This window comes from Chionomys nivalis, chromosome 13 (assembly GCF_950005125.1).
Source record: "Chionomys nivalis chromosome 13, mChiNiv1.1, whole genome shotgun sequence".
Lineage (NCBI taxonomy): Eukaryota > Metazoa > Chordata > Mammalia > Rodentia > Cricetidae > Chionomys > Chionomys nivalis.
Genome location: NC_080098.1, coordinates 15837913 through 15854680, shown reverse-complemented (window position 1 = coordinate 15854680; position 16768 = coordinate 15837913). Strand labels below are relative to the sequence as shown.

Here is a 16768-nt window from a genome sequence, read left to right as displayed (position 1 = left end):
TAAGAAAAACAGATTGGAAGATTGTTATGCCTATGCTATCAGAGTTTTTAGAGAGATATTGTCAGGTTTTTACAGGCTAATATGTTATGATGAAGGTACATTAACCAAAGACGTACTTTGTTTTTCTGATAAACAATTCAAAGTGATGTTTGCCACTTTTTAAAATTCATAAGACAGTTTTGATCTTAAACTCAAAAAAATTAAAATGTATTATCTCTGAAAATTGATGTTAATACATTTCAAAATGGTCCGTTGATGATGAATTTATACTGTTTTGCATGTACAGGCAATTTATGTTTCCTTGGACTCAAGCTGAGTTCTTATGGCTGCCTGTATCCCCTGTCTTAAATCACTTTTTCCTGTTATGGAGGGTGGCTTTTTCAGTGCAGAAGCAGTTGTCCTACTCTTTAGAGTCAGTTTAACCTCCCTAACCTATACCTAATGTTTCTCATGGTGGGAATATAAGATTTTTTTTCTTTATTTCATCTTGGTTATTCATGATTTTAGGATCAACAGCATTAAAATTCTTAGGAATATAGATTTTAAGTGTTATTTCACACAATAATATTTCACTTGCAATCAATAGAAACTAATTTGGAAAACCTAAAAAAAAAATGGGCCATTCATTTGAAGGATAACGGCTAGGAAAGAGTTCACAGATTAATGAAAAGGTTTGACCACAGGGCTTAACAAGGGATGGAGACTGTACTAGATAGGTGGATCAATGGTTCATCAGATGAAGTAGCACCAGGCCTCTGCTTTTTGCCTCAGCTGGAATGATTAAGCTTTGCCTGGTCCAGTCTTCTGAACACTCCTAAGTTCACAGTCTGGGATGGAATCTCAACGACTCAGATTCACAGTCTCACCCGTAAGTTACAGGAGAAAGTGATCCAATGTTTTAAAATCCCTTCTTGCCTATATCAAAATAGTAGAAATTAATTTTCTAATGAGAAACAAGTTTCTTTTATTAAGGAATATGGAATGATTGTAACTGGGGAAAATCCAGTATATATCTACTTTAGAATTTGTAGTTGTTAAAACAGTACAGTTTCATGCTTTTTGTCCAGCTTACTTCCACATTTAAACTTTGGTATTTTGGTTAGATTCTGTAATTTAGTTAATTTTATAGATTTTTTAAAGATTACATGGTTTGCTGTTTTTTACATTTACATCTTTGGAAACGTTATAAATGTGTGATTATAGTTGCTAAAATAATGAATTTGAAAAGGCTTATGTTAATTACTTTTAAATTATATTTAAAATGAAACATTTCTAGGACTACTCAAACACAAAATTATACTTTTTAAATGTCTAGATTTTAACCTCAGAAGAAGATACAGTTATATTAATAATAGAAACTGTAAAAATTTCAAACCAAACTGCAGTTAACATTTTGAAATGCCCCCAGAATATCATTCTTGTTTTCCAATGTTGTACTATGAATTTCCTAGCAGTATTTGTGGTGTCATTCTTGCTGAATAGAGTTTGGAATGCTCCTACTTTCCACACACTCTCTTCTAATGTGACTGTACTATATATTTAGCACTGCTAACTGCTTGTGAGATAACCTCAATGTCAGTTTCCACAAAACCTGTGCAGGTATCTTGCACTCCTCTTGCTTTCTGAGGACAGAGGGGATGTCCTTAGATTTCTGATCAGCGATGCTAGAACTCTCTAGTTTGTTAGGAACACAGTTTGAATATAGCAGAGGGGATGTCCTTAGATTTCTGATCAGCGATGCTAGAACTCTCTAGTTTGTTAGGAACACAGTTTGAATATAGCCTTCTGTTTCTTTCTTCTTTTTTTTTTTCTATCCACTTTGCCAACTGACTCTTTATTGATTTCAGTTGTTGCTGTCAGCTGGGTCTGTTGAGCTGTTGCTTGTTGAAATCATGATTCTTGACTTCGAGGACTCATTCATCACTGTCTGGTTTTGCTCCACACTTCTGTGGAGAACCCAGTATCAAGAAAGTGACAGCGGGAGTTAATACTCTTCTTAGAAATCATTACGTTCTTCTTGTTTTACAAGTATTCTGAAGGTTTCCCTGCTGGTACTATCAGCAAGAGTGACCAGAAATGTTATTGTATAGGAAGACACTCACTGCAGTTGCCTAGAATAGTAGAAAGTCATTGGCCTGTGCAGTGCAGCTTATCTGGGGAATGAAATGAAGTGCCATGTCATGAGTTCATCCTATGCTAGAAAAATTATTTTAAAACAATCGTGATGAGCTTAACATTTAAGCTTCTCTCGTTATCCTGAAATGAGTAAACTTTAGCAGTAAACTTCCTGGGTAGAAGCTACAGCTTCAAGACTGTAAGGTAAAGAAGTCAGGAGATGTAGAAAAGCTATAGCAATGTGAATAAACTAAAGGCAGGCGGAAGAAGAACGCTGCCTTTTTGTTTTCAAAACTCCATAAACAAACCACTATCTATTCCTAAATCCATGGGGCATCCTTTCGATTTTTTCTAATTTCTGCATTTCAGATGGAACCTAATTAATTTTAGAAATCACTCCTTTTTTTCAAGAGTTCCCTAAACTTGAAGTCATGAGTCTCATACACCTCCTCTTTGTGAACTGTTTGATGTATCTTTTCATATTTCTTTTTGTCACTTTGGAATAGGTCCAATTTTTTTTTGTCCTTGATCTTTGAGCCACTGCCACTGTTGCAAATCTCTCCTGCAATCACCCTATTGACCCAGCCACTCATGGGAAGTCTATTTCTGTGTCAAGTTATTTCCTATCTGAGCCCTAAGGTGGCCATCATCAATCAGTTTTCAGATATTTATCAAGTTCACAATAAAACATCTAATTCTAGAGCCCCAGCCTCATCCCACACTTTCCCAATATGTGCAGAACCCCAGTAGATTCCTTCTGAGAAATGCCAACTAGTTAATTTTATCCAAACTCTTACAATACTTCCCAAGTTAAGTATTGCTAACAACAAGGATTGGCTCTTGGTACTCACATATGTTGACTCTTATTTCTCTCAGAAATGTACAAACTCTCTAAGGACTGGGCTCATGGGTATATGTGTTTATTGTCTTGAAAAAATATCTATTGATCCAGGTACCCTCCAGGGCAGGGATGGGAACAGGATTAAGAGAGCAGAACCGAAATTGAAAAGGAAGAAATCATCTGCTCTGCACTGCTCTTGGCTCTGTAGAAAGGAAAAATGATGTACCCTCTCAGGATGAATTCTTTGACACCAAATATATCCATCACAAATGCTATAGGCTAGACCTTACCTGGTATGCATTCCGGAAAATTTGATTGGGACATCGATTTTGCTTTTTATGTAAACTGAAATCTGGTGAGATGTTTAATGTTAAAGGTATTGAATGGGGGCAATCAGCATAGAATTAACACCAGAAAATTGAGAGGAGTCTCAATCATGGTGTTGTAGTCACAGAACAACCACAGAGACTTATGGATACTTGATTCCTTCAGAGAAATTTATGACTTTTTTTTAATGAAAGAACTCTGTAGCGTCAGGTATAAAATACCCTTAAATCATTGCTTATTGAGTGATGAGTTGCTTGTTTGATTGCTTTATCGTCCGGGAGCCTTTCTTTCTAAAGTATAGACGGTTTAAATTGGTGCTATTTGGCTTTGTTTTCTAATTTGGTACTTGTCCACTGCGTGCCAAATAGAAGAATTCATTTCAATCTTCTGAGCTGGGTGAAGAATTCTGTGTCCTTGATGAGTGTATGGACTTCCTGGGAGTCTTTGATTTTGAAGTAAAGATGATGAATTAGCACTATTTGAAGCTCAGCTCAGTTTGCAACAAAAGCAGATTCGTGGTTTTCCCTGATTTGGTATTGCTTTGGTTTTGGCTGCCTTTTGCAGTGGTTGTTTGTTTAACATCAAACTTCAACGCAGTGCTTTCAGGTAACTTTTTACCTCCTTTGGACCCCATCCTATCATTTTTTTCCTTCCACAAGAGCCTCTGTGGAGTGTTTTATCTGTCCCAGGACACACTCTGTGCAGGAATGAGCAATAAAGTCTTGGTTTTTCATTACCTCTTTTAAATGAAGCACAAAAATTGATAAATAGTAACCGTCTGTTGTTCTTTAAAATAAAACCCCAATAATGCGGTCATGGTAAGGAAGATAAAAAAGCATGTGAAAGTCAGGCTCTACTGCTAGATTCCCTCAAGGAACGAGAGCCATTCCCCAGCTCTGGCTCCTACTCTGCTAAGCCCCTGGACCAGAGAACTTGATTTGACAACCCAGCACAATGGTGCCAGCAATTCACTCCATAGGAATTCTTTTTATTTTGAAACTTTTGCTTTCTCATCTTCATGGTTTTGCTGTTGGCAAATTAATAAGTTGGGTTTTAGGATTAATGTGTTCTCTATAAAGCTTTCTTTACCATACTTGCTACTGACATCTCTTAAACTTCCCCCCTTTCCCTATATCTTTTCCTTTTCCACTGTTCCTTTTACTTCCTAAACAAACATCCATAACTTTAATGATCTCTAGAATCTGAGACTATAGCAACAGCATCTCAGTTTTCTTTCTCCTTGCAACTTTACCCACATTAGCTTTTTTTTTTCCAAAGACAATCTACTATTTATCCCTATCCTGACCCATCCTGCTTCTCTCTTATTCTTATCTTTATTAAATGAAATCTGAGTACACAACATACTAGTACCATTGATTCTTTATCCTTCAGTAGTTATTTAAGTTGAAGGGGTCACTGTTGTTGAAAGGTTAGTACAATATTAGTATAGTGGTAATATCCAGCAAGGGGTGGTTAATGGTTAATATTTACTCAGAGAATAATGTATAGTAAGCACCTGGTACTCCGAGTTACTAGACTTAGTAACTGTTTGCTAAACTATAAGCCTTAACTCTACCATATCCATCTCCCACTCGAAGACCGCAAGTACTTCAACTGAACAAAACATAGCTGTTCAAAAATTCAAGCAATGGGCCAACTTTGTTATTTAGCCTCTCTGAGGCTGGGGATTATAGATTGATCATTCTATACTTTACTCCTAATAACCACCTATGAGTGGGTACAGACCATGTTTGTCTTTCTGGCTCTGGGTTATCTCACTCAGAAGAACTTTATTCTAGTTCCATACATTTGGCTGTAAATTTCATGAGGTCATCATATTTTACAGCTTGAGTAGTACTCCATTATGTAAATTTGTACATTTTCCTTATCCATTCTTCGGTTGAGGAGCATCTAGGTTGTTGCTAGGTTCTGGATATTACAAATTATGCTGCTATAAACATAGTTGAGCAAGTGTCCTTGTGGTATGATTGAAAATCCTTTGGGTATATGACTAAAATTGGTATACCTGGTTCTTGAGGTAGATTGATTCCTAATTTTTTAGAAACTGCCATACTGATTTCCAAAGTGGTTATATAAGTTTGCACTCTCACCAGCATTGGAGGAGTGTTCCTCTTACTCCATATCCTCTCTAGCATTATTGGTCCTCAGTATTTTTTATCTTAGCCATTCTGAAAGGTGTGAGATGGTATCTCAGAGTAGTTTTGATTTGCATTTTACTAATGACTAATCATGTTGAGCATTTGAGATTCTTCTGTTGAGAACTCTCTGTTTAGATCTGTACCACTTTTATAAATTGAATCATTTGGTATTTTGATGTCTACTTTCTTGAGTTTTTATATATTTTGGAGATCAGGCCTCTGTCATATGTGGGGTTGATGAGGATCTTTTTCCACTCTATAGGCTGCCATTTTGTTTTATTCGCATTGTCATTTGCCTTACATAAGCTTTTCTGTTTCAGGAGGTATCATTTATTGTTTCTCTCAGTGTCTGTGATACTGGTATTATATTCAAGAAGTAGTTTCCTATGCCGATGTGTTCAAGGCTGCTTCTCACTTTCTTGTCTATCAGGTTCAGTGTAACTAGATTTATTTTGAGGTTTTTGATCCACTTGGACTTGAGTTTTGTGTAGGGTGGAAGAATAGATTTTTTTGGTGCATAGATTTCCCTGGGAAAAGGAAGTAGAAAAGATCTCCTGGGCAAACTGGGGGAAGGGGTTGGGAGATGGAGAGATGGGAACTAGAGGGAGCAGGTTGGGCAGGCTGGGTATTAGAGGCAGGTTGGAGGATGAGAGTGACAAGAGAGATGTCTTGAGAAGGCCATAAACCTCATGTCAGGGAACCCTCCAGGAATCCACAGGATGACCCCAACTAACACTCCTAGCAATGGTGAAGAGGGTGCCTGAACTGGGCATCTGCTGTAAGCAGATTGGTGACTTAACCTAATTGCCATCAGAGATACTCTATCCAGTAACTGATGGAAGCAGAGGCAGAGGTCCACAGACAAGTGCTGAGCTGAGCTCTGGAACCTTGTGGAAAAAAGTTAGAGAGGAATTGTACTAGCCAGGAGGTCATGAAGGGGAATCCACAGGGACAGTTGACTTGAGCTCACAGGAGCTCAAGGACACTGGACCAACATCAGGGAGCCTGAATGAGACTGACCCAGGCTCTCAGCATGTGTGACAATCCTGTAACTTGGCCTTTTAGTAAGACTTCTAACAGTGAGAACAAGAGCTCTTTTTGATGCTTAGCTGGTTTTTGGTAACCTGTTCCCCATGCTGGATTATCTGACCCAGCCTCAACTTGATGTACCCTACTTTGTGAAGGCCCCTAGGAGGCCTGTTCTTTTCTGCATGGAGATGGAGGGAGAGAGAGGAGATGGGGAAGGTGGTGGATGGGAAAGGAGAGGACACAGGAGGGGAGAAGGCAGGGGAAACTGGTTGGTATGTAAAATTAATAAAAATATTATCTAAATACAAAATTAAAAATTAAAAATTCAAGCAATGGAATAACCCCCAATTCAAAAAAACCAATGCAGCAAAGTAAAAAGTGAAAATCCAAAGCATAATAACTTCTCCAAAAATTACTAAGCCCAAAGTAATGACTTTCATTGTGAATGAGATAGACAAAATCTCAGGCAGATCTAGAAAGAATGATTATAACTATATTCAAGGAAGCCAAAGAAAACAAAACACTCCTAATCGAAAACAGCTAAATGGACTAAAGAAGGTAATGCAAAATATGAAAGAAGAATTCAAGTAAGAGACAGAAATACTGAAGAAAAGGCAATCTTAAATGCTGAGAATGAAAAAAATTAATACATCAAATAAAAAACTCTGTAGAAAATTTTAACAAATTGGATCAAGGAAAACACAGAATAGCTGATATTTTCAAGGTGTAGGAATTGGAGTAATCCAACAAGGAGAAAGATAGAATAATAAGAAGGTATGAGTAAGAATCCTCATATATTCTAAACATTATGAAAATACCAACCCGTGGGTTATGGGAATAGAAGGGGAAGCATCTTTCTAAAGGTATAGGGGATATTTTCAAAGGAGTTGCAATAGGACGTTTCCCAGAATTAGGAAGAGTGTCAACCCAGGTAGTGGAGGTATTTAGAATACCTAACAGACAAAACCATAAAAATACTCTTAAAATAAAAACAGCAAAAAAAAAAAAAAACCAAAACCAAAACAAAGAAAGTATATGGAAAGTGGAAAGAGAAAAATCCCAAGCTACCCATAAAGGCAGGACTATCAGAATGATACTAGATTTTTCAACAGAACTTTAAAGTATAGAAAGGCCTAAAAAGTATATTTTAACTTTTGAAAGACAATCGCCAACACAGACTACTACTATACTTAGCAATGGTATCTGTCAGAATATTAATGGTCTCAACCCCCTCCCCCCCAAGACTCAAATAGTAAATTGGATTAGGAATCAGAAACCATACACTTGTTGTCTCCAAGAAATGTACATCAGCATAAAGACAGAAACTACTTACAGGTTCTGGCTACTGCAAATACTGCTGCTATGAATATAGTTGAGCACATGTCCTGTGGCACGATTGAGCATCCATTGGGTATATACTCAAAAGTGGTACGTTGGGTCTTGAGGTAGATTGTTTTTTAATTTCCTGTGGAATAGCCACACTGATTTCCAAAGCAGCAGTAACAGTTCGTACTCCCACCAGCAATGGAAGAGTGTTTCCCTTTACTCCACACCTTTTCCAGCATTAGCTGTCTTTGGTGTTTTTTACCTTGGCCTTCCTGACAGGTGTAAATGGAATCTCAGAGTTGTTTTGATTCGCATTTCTCTGATGGCTAAGGATGTTGAGCATTTCCTTAAGTGTCTTTGAGCCATTTTATATTTGTCTGTTGAGAGTTCTCTATTTAGGTATGTACGCTGTTTTTTAAAAATTGGATTATTTGTTATTTTGATGACCAGTTTCTTGAGTTCTTTGCATATTTTGGAGATCAGCCCTCTGTCTGATGTGGGGTTGATGAAGATATTTCCCATTCTGTAGGTTGCCATTTTGTCAACCTAAATGCCCTCGACCGAAGAATAGATAAAAAAATGTGGTACATTTACACAATGGAGTAGTATATAGCAGAAAAAATGATAACATTTTGAGGTTTGCAGGCAAATGGATGAATCTAGAAAACATCACATTGAGTGAGGTAGCCCAGACCCAGAAAGACAAATATAATATGTACTCACTCATACGTGGCTTTTAGACATTAAGAAAGAAAAAGAAAGAATGAGAAGAAAACCAGCCTACTAGACAACAAAGAGGACCCTAAGAGAGACATACATAAATGTAATCTACATAGGAAGTAGAAAAAGATAAGATTTCCAGAATAAAATGGGAGCATGGTGACCATGGGAGAGGGTAGAAGAGGAGGGGGGAGGAAGGGAGAGGAGTGAAGAAAAAATATATAGCTCAATAAAAACAATAAAAATATTAAAAAAGAGAGAGACACTGTTTTAGGATAGAAGAATAGAAAAAAAGATATTTCAAGAAAATGGATCTTATAAATAAGCAAAAGTCACTGTTTTAATATCTGATGAAATAGACTTCAAAATCAAAACCCTTAAGAAAATCCCATACTGACAATGTTACTAATCTGCACATCACTGAAACAGGAGGACAGGTATACAGACATATCTTGTTGAGCTTTTCAATGTGACTGTACTTTTGAATATAGTCAGATAGTCCCTGTGTATAACAATGGTCCTCTGCATCTTCATCTTGGTGATGATACCGACAGGATCTGACCTCTGATGGAGACATTACTGTGAAAGGGCATTCTTGTCTATGCAGTGCCCTCAGTGGCTACTTTGGACATCTTGACACTTAAACTGATGTTCTTGTAGTAGTGAGGGAGCTTCTCCTTGCTGGTTTCTTCCAGCAGAACAAGCTTTCTGTTTTTAAAGATTGTGGATTGCTTTTAGTAACCACACTCGTGTTTTAGGGAGGCTTGTTTCGTTCCTGGCTGCTCAGCCTGGAAATAATCACACAGAAACTATATTATTTAAATCACTGCTTGACCTATTAACTCTAAAAACTTATTGGCTAGCTTTAACATCTTAATTTAACCCATTTCCATTATTTTATATTTTAACACGAGGCTCATGGCCTACTGGCAAGGTTCCAGCATCTGTCTCTGGCGTGGCTACATAGCTTCTCCCTAAATCCTCCTTCTTTCTCCTAAAATTCAGGTTATTTTTCCCCGCCTACCTCTACTCTATCATGGGCTCCAGGCAGTTTCTTTATTAGCCAATGGTATTCACAGCATAGAGAGGGGAATCCCACATTATGCTCGGTCTGAATGTCTGCCATCTTCTTGGCAGCATGAGAAAAAGAGACAAAGATATTATTATTATCAGAGCAGAAATTAATGAAATGAAAAGAAAACCAAACACACAATTCAAAATATAAATGAAACAGTGATTTTTTTTGAAAAGATTACCATGTTTGTCGGTAAACTAACCAAAAGGGAGGAAAGCTACATTTGTAAAAGTAGAAATGAAAGGGGAGTTGTGTTGTTAGTCTCAGTCAACTTGACACACAAGCTGGAGTTATCTGAAAGGAGGAACCTCAACCAAAAAATTTCCTTTATAGGGCCCAGCTTTAAGGCATTTTCTTAGTTATTGATTGACAGAGGAGGGCCCAATCTACTGTGGTTGATGCCATGCCTGAACTGGGAAAAAAGACCCCAGATAGTCAAAACAACCCTAAACAGAAAGAGTAATTGGAGGTGTCATCATGCCTGATTTTATAGTTAGGCTATAGATCAATATTAGAAAAACAGCATGGTATTGGCCTAAAATCACACACACATGAATGGAATAGATATAAGTATGTACAGCTATAGACACTGCTTTTTGACAAAGAGACCAAAAATCTTAAACAAATGGTGCCGATCAATGGATTATAGCACATTTAGAAGAATGAGATTGGGTTCTTCTCTCTATACAAGATTGGCTGCATTCCAGGGGAGGCCCAACATCCAGGTGGGCAGCACAAACTGGGCTTGAGAGATTTTCTTTTGAAAGAAGCTGAATTTTTTGGTAGGGGTTGACGTTGGCTTTTGGAGGGACTGGATGAGGTGTTGAAGAAGATCCAAACACTTTGTAAGAAACTCAACAAATTAATAAATTTTCAGTAAAGACGTTGGAGTTTATGTCATCCAGACTTCTATGTGGCTTGCAACAGCAAGAATAATTCTACCTATCCCAGTCTATGTCGTTGTTATTGATGATGGTTTGGAGATACTTCCTAGAAGCGGCTGCCCTCCACCATACTGTGAATCATCATTCAGGTACCAGTTCTGCTCCTTGTTAACATTTTATATTATTCCTCATCAATATTTAATGGTGTTTATTCTTTAGAACATATTTAGGCTTACAGAAATCATGAATAGAAGTGAGAGTTCGTTATTATACTTCCAACTCCCCACAGGTATGACTGTCAACATGCCTTATCAAGGTATTGCATTTTTTTCCATATTTGATCAAGCTCCAGGAGAAACAATAAGTGATGTATATAAGGGCTTACTGTGGGTGCTGAATATTTTATATGTTTGGAGAAATGTATAAATATACATCAGCCATTGCAGCAATGGGCAGAGTAGTTTTATTGTGCCTTAAGTGTCTATGGTCCTTCTATTTTTCATCTCTTCTTTCCTAACACTTGAAAATTTTAGAAACTTCAGTCAAAGCTGCTGTAACTATCCACATAAAGGTTTTTATGCGAACATAATTTTTCAATTACTTTTGGCCAATACCAAGGAAGATAATTGCTGGATCATAGGGCAGAAATATATTTAGTTTTGTAAGAAACTGTCAAACTGTCTTCCAAAGCAGCTGTAAAATTTTGCAATCCCACTAGCAATGTCGGAGCTGCTGGGGTTCCACGTTCTTGCCAGCATCCTTGTCCTTGGTGTTTGGAGTCTGCTCATTCTCATTGTTATTTTAATTAGGATTTCTCAGCAGGGATGTGAGCTAAAAATTGTTTCACAGGCTTATTTACTATTTTAGAGTATCTTCATTGGTGAGGTGTCCGCTATGCTTCTTGTTCAGTTTTTAAATCTTCTTGTTGAGTATTAAGGATTCTCGTTCATTCTAATAATAGTAATCTCAATCATAATTTTCATGCAGTTTTCCCCCATCAGTGACTTGCCTTCTCATTCTACTGACAATACTCTCTATTACAGACACTTTAGTGATTTCATAGAAACCATACTGGATCAGTCATTCATGGATTGTGCTTTTAGTATACTAGCTAGAGTCATTGCCAGTCCAATGTCACCTATATTTTCTCCTGTGTTACCTTCTTTTGTTTAGGTCCACAATCCAACTTTAGTTAAGTTTTGTGAAGTAAGGCCTGTGTTGAGATTTATTTATTTGCAGGTGGTTGTCCTGCAGATGGCTCTTCTGGCACAGTTGATTGAAAAGCTGTCTTTCCCAGCTCTGTGAATTTGTTCATTTGTTAAAGATCAGTTGACTATGCCAGTGATGTAGATGAGTTGTAAAACAGTTGCCCAGTGTATTAGTGCATGGGTTTATCCCACTGTACTGACAAAAAAGACCCGTTGACCCTATTGCTATTCATCGATTTCTTGGGTCTTTATTCATCTATGGCCTTGCCACCCTGAATGTGCCCAATCTTGTCTAGGGTCTTTATTCTGTCTCACTGATTTTGTGTAGCAAGCATATGGCTCACTGTACTATCTCCCCAGTTCGTTTTTTTTTTTTAATTCTTTTATGTTTTTGTATTTACCCTTGAGTTTAAAAACTACATAGATTAATCTAAGTTTATTCTTAAATAAATGTGCTGATTCATGGCAATGAATGAGTCTTATTAATAACAAAATAATCCTAATTTCTGTTTCCTATCCTTGTATAGTTTTATGGCATTTATCTACAACAATATGTATACATAGTACTTTAACCACAGATGTTTATATAAAATTAGATAATTTGTATAACATGGAATCATATTGACAACACATTTGAATTTACAAAAATTCAAATTAATATTTGAGCAAATTGCTATTTTAAATAATTTGTTCACTCAACTCAATACAAGAAGAAAACTACAATTTATACTAGATTTTCTCTTATTCTCTTATTGTTTTTCCTTTTTCATGTATATCTGAGTTTATGAGCTATTGTTTTTTTTTCTCTTAAAGTACTTCTAATACTTCTTGTAATAGGCTACTTAGTTTTTGCTTATCTACAGTGCCCTAAATTCTCCTTATGATTTTAATGACAATTTCACAAGTTTTAGAGTTCTATATTGGTGGGCATTTGTTTTTGTTGGATTTGCTTGTTTCTTTGTTTTTATTGGGTTTCTAAGTTGTTACATAGCCCTTTTTCTTCCATGGGTATTTGAGTAAATTAATTGCAATTCCTCTCTATAGGTCAGTTCCCTCCCTCATTTCAAGATTTATTATGGAACACTAAATAAAACCAAAATAAAATGGGATTCTAGGATTTTTCTTTTTATGAAATTAAGTAGATCATGTAACTACCTAAAAATCATATTTGGAGGAAGTCTATGAAGGTCTTTTCCCCCATCAAAATGTTTATTTGACTGATCTTGTTAATCAGGTCTTTTTACAGTGAAAGAATTTGGGAGAGGATTATACATCCTTGTCTTGTAGTTACATGGAGAATTAGACTTTTATGGCTTTGACAAATATCTGAGAGAAGCATGAATGATTTATTTTGCTCAGTTTTAGAGGTTTCTATCAGTGATCTCCTGGCTCCATTGCTGCAGGCTTGAGGCAAGGCTGAACATCATGGCTCAAAACCAGTAGAACAATGCAACTCAGCTGGTAGACAGGAAGCAGAAAAATAGAGTCATAGAGGAAAGGGACCAAGATCATTTAAAAAAAAAAACACCACACCTCTAATGACCAATTTCTTCCATCTGGGCTCTACCTCCTAAACTTTTGTCACCTTCTCTGCTTTGGAAAAGAATATATTCAGTTACAATCTCTTTTTTCCACCTTATCCTACTGTCTTAGTTAGGTTTTTATTTGTTTGTTTGCTTTTTTGAGACAGGGTCTCTCTATGTAATCCTGGCTATTTTGGGGGCTCCCTATGTATATCAAGCTAGTCTTGAACTCAAAGAAATAATCCTGCCTCTGCCTCCAGAGTGCGAGTATTAAAGGTATGTGCCACCATGGCTGGCTCTGAGTTAAGTTTCTATTACTGCGATAAAACACCCTGATCAAAAGCAATGAGAGAAAAGAGTTTATTTCAGCTTATATTTTATATTCTATTATGATGGCTCAATAAGAATAACCACCAAAGACTTATGTTGAATGCTTGGTCCCCAGTTGGTGGAACTGTTCGGGAAAGATTAGGAGATGTGGCCCTGTTGGGAGTATGCCACTGGGGTGGGTTTTGAGGTTTCAAAAGTCGATGTAAACCTTCCGGGACGGGTCCATAAGGCAGCATTGTTCTTGGTTCCAGACGTAACTTAAAGGGAAACTTACACGTCGTCCGGAGCCCTTGATGTCCTGCAGATGAAGGAGGAGGATGTCCTCAAATTCCTCTCTGTAGGAACCCACTTAGGTGGCACCAACCTCGACTTTCAGATGGAGCAGTTCATCCACAAAAGGAAAAGCAACGGCATCCACATCATCAATCTGAAGAGGACCTGGGAGAAGCTGTTGCTTGCAGCTTGGGCGATTGTTACCATTGAGAACCCTGCTGATGTCAGCGTCGTCTCTCTCCAGGAACACTGGGCAGCGAGCCGTGCTGAAGTTTGAGGCCATCACTGGAGCCACTCCCACTCTGATTGCTGGCCGTTTCACTCCAGGGACTTTCACTAACCAGATCCAGGCAGCCTTCAGGGAGTCACGGCTTCTAGTGGCGACCCATCCCAGGGCTGACCACCAGCCCCTCACAGAGGCGTCTTATGTGAACCTGCCCACCATTGCCCTGTGTAACACAGACTCACTTCTGCGCTACGTGGACATCACCATCCTGTGCAACAACAAGGGAGCTCACTCAGTAGGCCTGATGTGGTGGATGCTGGCCCGGGAAGTACTCCGCATGCATGGCACTATTTCCCGTGAGCATCGATGAGAGGTTATGCCTGATCTTTACTTCTACAGAGACCCAGAGGAGACTGAGAAGGAAGAACAGGCTGCTGCTGAGAAGGCCATGACCAAGGAGGAGTTTCAGGGTGAATGGACCGCGCCAGCTCCTGAGTTCACTGCTGCTCAGCCAGAGGTGGCTGACCGGTCTGAGGTGTGCAGGTGCCATCCATACCCATCCACCAGTTCCTTACTGAAGACTGGAGTGCCCAGCCAGCCACTGAGGATTGGTCAGCAGCTCCCACGGCGCAGGCCACCGAGTGGGTTGGAGCTACCACTGAGTGGTCCTGAGCTTTTCTGCAAACATCTGAGCAAAGGGAAAAAAGGTGGAAGGAAAAAAAGTTCCTACAAGCTGAAAAAAACAAATAATAACAACAACAACAACAACAACAAAAAACCCCAAACCCCAAAAGTTTATGCAATTCCCACTTAGCTCTCTCTGCCTGGTATCTCAATATGCTTCAGCTGCTGCTCCAACACCATTTCTCCCTGCCTGCCAGAGTCACCCTCTGGATCTGTAAGCTCCCAAGAAACTCTTTCTTCTGTATGTTTCTTTGATCATCATGTCTCATCACAGAAATAGAAAAGTAACTAAAACATCTATTATGAAGGAAGTTAGGACAGGAAACCAGGGCAAGAACGTGGAGTCAGAAAATGAAAGAGAGGCTATGGAGAAACCTTGTTTTCTTGTCTCCTCCTTCTTCCAACTTGCTTAGTTCTTTCTTCCATACCCCAGGACCACCTTTGCATGGATAGCAGCACCTACTATGGGCTGAGCCTGTTCATGTGAATCATTAATCAAGAAAATTTCCCGAAAACTTGCCTATAGGTCATTCTTATGGATACATTGTCTCAGTTGAGACTCTCTCTCTTTAGCTGAGTCTAACTTCTGTCAAAGTGACCAAAAAGCTAACAAACACAACTACTCTTCACAAAACGTGTCAGTTGGAATGTAATCTTTACTGGTTTCAATATATCTAGAGAGTGTGTGCTGTGGTTCAAACAGAATTATATGGCATTTACCTTTGTTTAACTGCTGGGTAAAGGAATAGATGCACTTTTTAGCAGCTTCCCTAGTGGGACTGACTATGAACACTAATTTTAACTCTAGATTTTTCTTTCTTTCTGCCACTGTTTGAAACTTCTAGGTTTTTTTTTTAAAGATTTATTTGTTTACTTTTAATTATGTGTAGATGTGTGAACTTGGGGAGTATATGTGAACCATATTTTTGCATATACCCAGAGTCCTGAAGAGGATACTGGAGCCTCTGAAACTGGAGTTACAGGAGGTTGTGAACTGCCTAATGCCAGTCTTGGGAACTGAACCAGGGTTCTCTGCAAGAGCAATCAGCATTCTTAACCACAGAACTATTTTTCCAGCTTTCATAATTTATTTCTTTCTTTTTTTTTTTTTTTTTTTTTTTTTTTGGTTTTTTGAGACAGGGTTTCTCCGTAGCTTTGGTGCCTGTCCTGGAACTAGCTCTTGTAGACCAGGCTGGCCTCGAACTACCAGAGATCCACCTGCCTCTGCCTCTCGAGTGCTGGGATTAAAGGCGTGCACCACCACCGCCAGGCTAGCTTTCATAATTTTTATTTGTATGTATTAACGATACAAATTTAGAAATTTTGCTGATGTTTCCCCATCTGCAAATAATATACTTTTCATTCACCTATATTTTACTCTTTCCTAATGGTTAAAAGATAAATGTTAGTATTGGCACTTAACAAATCATACAAATTACTATGCTGTTGTCCTTGGCTTTTCTTTTGACACTGGTGCAAACACACACTGTAAATGGCAGATGTCTTTTGAGAAGACTTTGGGTGTGATAGGGGTATGGGGGCCATATGAGACCTTTGGTGAGTTAAGTAAGGTCATTTAAACACAGGTAAAAAACAAATACATTTAGATGAATTGTTTGTAAGAAGTGGAACTCAAAAGGAATGACCATGATCTGGCTCACTACTCGGGGAGAGGAATAAGACTACGAAGATAAACAATCCTCGAGAATATCGTTTATCAAAATACTGCATGTATCTCTATGTCTCTTAGATACTAGGGACTGTGTCCTATGTGAAGTGCTTATATGTATTCTTCTTTAAGCTCATTTATCTGATAATTATATCACATAATATCTCTGAATCCATGCTTGCTAAATTAAGGGGAGAGCATGTGAATGACATTGAAATACAACCTTATTGTTTTTATAATCTTATGTGGGTCATATATAATTAAAAGCTGTTTGTGAGAGTGTTGTCAACTTTAGAGAGCCTAGAGTCACAAGAAAAACAGATCTCTGGACTTGTAAACGGGGATTATCTTGATTATATTAAGGGATTTGAGAAAGCCT

At 38.0% G+C, this 16768-nt stretch overlaps 1 pseudogene; it reads left to right on the top strand.

Moving 5' to 3' along the window:
• The first annotated feature begins 4090 nt into the window (after positions 1 to 4090).
• On the top strand, positions 4091 to 14708 carry LOC130886108 (40S ribosomal protein SA-like; annotated as a pseudogene).
• The last annotated feature ends 2060 nt before the right edge of the window (positions 14709 to 16768 follow it).